This window comes from Acinonyx jubatus, chromosome B4 (assembly GCF_027475565.1).
Source record: "Acinonyx jubatus isolate Ajub_Pintada_27869175 chromosome B4, VMU_Ajub_asm_v1.0, whole genome shotgun sequence".
Taxonomy (NCBI): Eukaryota; Metazoa; Chordata; class Mammalia; order Carnivora; family Felidae; genus Acinonyx; species Acinonyx jubatus.
This window is the reverse complement of record NC_069387.1, coordinates 37,237,869-37,242,658: the sequence shown is the minus strand read 5'-3', so window position 1 is coordinate 37,242,658 and position 4,790 is coordinate 37,237,869.

The window sequence follows — 4,790 nt, the reverse complement described above, 5'->3', positions numbered from 1 at the left end:
CTCAGTCTGCTGAGCATCTGACTTCAACTCAGGTCATTGTCTCATGGTTTGTGAGTTCAAGCCCCATATTGGGCTTGCTGCTGTCAGCACAGAGCCTGCTTCAGATCCTCTGTCTCCCTCTCCTTCAGCCCCTTCCCCCTTGTACTCTCTCTCTCAAAAAAATAAATAAAACATTTAAAAAAAGTTTGCACCTCTTAATCCCCTGTACCTGTTTTGCCTATCCCCCTAATTCCTTCCCTCTGGCAACCATCAGTTTGTTCTCTGTATTTATGGGTCTGTTCCTGCTTTTTGTTTATTCATTTGTTTTGTTTTTTAGATTCCACATACAGATGAAATCATGTGACATTTGCCTTTGACTTAATTCATTTAGCACACTACCCTCTTGGTCCATCCATGTGGCTGAAAATGGCAAGATCTCATCCTTTTTATGGCTGAGTAGTATTCCAGTGTGTGTGTGTGTGTGTGTGTGTGTGTGTGTGTGTGTGTGTGTACTACATCTTTATTCATCTATGGGTAGACACTTGGATTGTTTCCATATCTTGGCTATTGTAGTTAGTGTTGTAATATGTATAAGGGTATATATATCTTTTCAAATTAGTGTTTTCATTTTCTGTGCATAAATACCCAGTAGTGAGATTTTATACCACATCTTTATCCATACATCTATTGATGGACATTTAGGTTGCTTCCATATCTTGGCTATTATAAATAACACTGCAATAAACATAGAGTGCATATATCTTTTTGAGTTAGTGTTTTTTTTTAAGTTTATTTATTTACTTTGAGAGAGAGGGAGAGAGTGAACATGCAAGTGGTGGAGAGGCAGAGAGAGACAGGGAGAGACAGATCCCAAGCAGGCTCCACACTGTCAGCACAGAGCCCGATGCAGGGCTCAAACTCATGAATGGTATCATGACCTGAGCTGAAATCAAGAGTCAGACGCTTAACTGATGCCCCTTGAGTTAGTGTTTTTATTTTCTTTGGGTAAATACCTAAAAGTAGGATTACTGGATCATATGATAGGTCTATTTTTAGTTTTTTGAGGAGACGCCATACTGTTTTCAGACTGGCTGCACCAGTTTGCATTCCCACAAACAGTGCAAGAGGGTTCCCCTTTCTCCACATCCTCACAACATCTGTTGTTCTCGTACTGTTGATTTTAACCATTCTGACAGGTGTGAGGTGATATCTCATTATAGTTCTTATTTGCATTTCCCTGATAATAAGTGATGTTAAGCACTTTTCATGTGTCTGTTGGCCATCTGTATGTCTCTGGAAAAATGTCTATTCAGTAGGTTGCCTTTTTGTTTTATTGATGGTTTCCTTTGCTATGCAGAAGCTTTTTATTTTGGTGTATTCCTAATTGTTTATTTTTGCTTTTGTTGCCATTACCTTTGGAGTCAGATCCATAAAAGTGTTGTTAAGGTCGATGTCCATGAGTTTACTGCCTTGTCTTCTTTTAAAATTTTAAGGGTTTCAAGTCTTAGATTTATGTCATTAATCCATTTTGAGTTTATTTTTGTGGATGGTATGAAAAAGTGGTCCAGTTTCATTGTTTTGCATGTGGCTGTCCAGTTTTCCTAGCACCATTTGTTGAAGAGACTGTCTTTTCCCCATTGTGTGTTGTTTCCTTTGTTGTAGATTCACTGACCATGGGTTTATTTCTGGGCTCTCTCTATTCTGTTCCATTTATCTATGTGTCTATTTTTGTGCCAGTACCATACTGTTTTGTTTACTACAGCTTTGCAGTATAACTTGAAATCTGGAATTGTGATGCCTCCAGCTTTGGTTTTCTTTTTCAAGCTTGCTTTGGCTATTCAGTGTCTTTTGTGGTTCCATACAAATTTTAGGATTGCTTGTTCTAGTTCTGTGAAAAATACCACTGGTGTTTTGATACGAATTTCACTGGATCTGTGGATTGCATTGGGTTCATCATCTTACCAAAGGGAGTTCTTTAGCTCCTTAAAAAAACTCAGCTTTCCGTTGCCAAAACATTCTCATTCTCCCTACAATTTGAAGAAAAGCAAATTTACAAAGAAAGAAAACAAAGAATACAAAAAAGGCAAAAGAGAGTTTTTTTACCCCTTAGCCCCACTCAAAGATGGTGTGCTAGATAATGAATGAGACAGTATTAGTTTGGGTCACAGAACACAGGGACCAATTTGACTCTTTTTGCACAAGTATATTCCAAAGAATGGCATTTCCTGAGCACTAGTGGTTCTGAGCGCCAGGCAACAAAAGCCTTGTCAGAACTGGAAAAGAGGTGATGCCGTCCCCAACCTCACTGCATCCAAACTGTAAACTCCAAAGGCTCCATTCTATACCACAGGTATGTTTACTCCTCCCTCGGGTTTTGTCTGCAGACCTAAGTGCACTGATGAGTTTGGAGACATCCCATCCATGTCGTCAGCCTGGCCCAACGCAACTTTGCTAAGTGCTCTGGAATCATCTCATTCTTGTTCATCGATAGCATTACTTTTCCAAGAAATGGATTAATGAAGGACTCTTGAAGATGTTGAAGGATTTTTCAAACCTAAAGAATGAATTGCCAAGAATAAAGTTGAAGGAGATACCTTTTAGTGTTGGCCTGCCCAGCATCATAGTATGTAGGCCACTCACTCATCCATCAATGCGTACAGTTGATCCTATCGAAACAATCACAGGAACCAGTGCAACATGTCAGTGGCCCCTCCTCGATCTCTATCCCAGGCAAACGTGTGGTGGTAAAGGATGCCAAGGCATGGGAAGGGGCTGGAATAGTCCACTGAAACTGTGTTTAAATGAAGCCAGGTTGTGGGTGGTCCAGAGCTCAATCAATGGAATCATACTATAGCTTAGTTTTCATTCCATGATTTTCACCTCTGTCAGTCTTCTCTTTACGGCATAGTGGACACTGAGCAGGACTTGGGAGACAGAACATAAGGGGCTGATTCCTGGCTCTGCCATACAGTAACTGAATGTTAGGTGAGATTTCTAAGTCTCAGTATTAGCTTCCCAGGGGTGCCATAACAAAGTATAACAAACTGGATGGCTTTAACAATAGAAGATTATTGTCTCACAGTTCTGGGGACTAGAAGTCCAAGATCAAGGTGCTGGCAAGGTTGGTTCTTTCTGAGGGGGCCGAGGAAGAATTTGGCCTAGGCCCTTCTCCCAGCTTCTGGTGGTGCTGGCAACCTTTGGTGTCCCTTAGCTTGTATATGCATCACTCACACTCGGCCTTCATGTTTACATGGTGTTCTTCCTGTGTGTACCTCTGTGTCCAAATTTCCCCTTTTAGCAAGGATACGGTCATATTGGATTAGGGTCCACCCTAGTGACCTTATCTTAGCTTGATTATGTCTTTAAAGACCCTGTCTCCAAATAAGGTCACATTCTGAGGTGCTGGGAGTTGGGACTTTAACGTACAGATTTTTGGGGGACACAATTTAACCTGTACACCTTAACTACTTTTCCCATCTGTAAACAGGGATCACAACGCAATTCTTCCTCATATAATTGTCATGGCTGTGAAAATACCTGAAAAAGGCTGGGTCTGCAGGAGGCCAGAGGACATCTTGTCTGTCTGAACGTGTGTGTGCCTTGTGGATGTCTGGATCAGACTATGCCTCTAAGGAGCAGGGCTCAGTCGGGGGCTCCCAGCCTGTAAGTGTCCAAAACAAGTGCTTGACCAATGCCTTTTGATGATGGTGAAGATAAAAGGCTGGAGAGAAATATCTGACGACAGGTGAGCCCGGGCTATAAAAAAGTTTGATTCCAAGTGCTGGTGAGGAAGGGGAGGGTGTGGAACCCCCGGACACTGCTGCCTGGGGCGCACCCTGGTATAAATCCTCTGGAGGGCAAGGTGGCATTATGCCAAAGGGGGAAAGCTGTGAGCCGATGCCCTGGCCATTCCACACCTAGGTATGTCCTCTAGAGAAATGCTCATATGTGTGCCCGGGACACAAGTGTAAAAATGTTCAAAACACCATTGTTTGTAGAAAAATAATCTAAATTTCCTAAGTGTGATGTATTCATATAAAGGAAAAACATACAGCTGTTAAAGAGAATGCATAGCTCAGGGATGAATCTCACGAATAAAGTATTGTGCAAAAAAGAACAAGCTGCAGAAGGTCATATATAATGTGTCAGGCAAAACTAAATGATATGTTGCTTCGGATACACATATACGTACATGCATAAAGAGTGAACAAATGTGGGAATGCTAAAATGCCAAATTGAGAAAAGGATGTTATTTGGGGAGAAGGAGTGGTGCAAGGGGAGTTTCGATTATATTTACAATAGTTTGGTTTTTTTTTTTTAACTGGGGTGGCCAGCAAAAGGTAAAGGTTATTCTTTACAACTTTCTGCATGTTTGAATTGTAATACTTTTTAAAGAGCCAGGACTCCAGAAGCCTTAAATAAAGAAGAGGGAGGGGCGCCTGGGTGGCTCAGTCACTTAAGCAACGGCTCTTGACTTCAGCTAGGGCCTTGATCTCACGGTTGGTGGGTTCGGGCCCCACATGGCAGTGCAGAGCCCGTTTGGAATTCTCTCCCTTTCTCTCTGCCCCTCCCCCGCTTGTGTGCTCTGTCTCTGTCTCCCAAAATAAATAAATAAATAAATAAACTTTAAAAAAGAAGAAGAGGGAGATGCTGGGGCGCTGCTTGTGAGGAGATTCAGAGCTGCTCTTGCTGCCCCCCTGGAATCCAGAACCCAGAATAAATAAGACTCTGACATCCGCCACATCCGAAAGGTCGAGACCCAGAAGGGTGAAGCCTCTCCTGTTGACAAGAAGGAGAGGGGGGAAGACCAT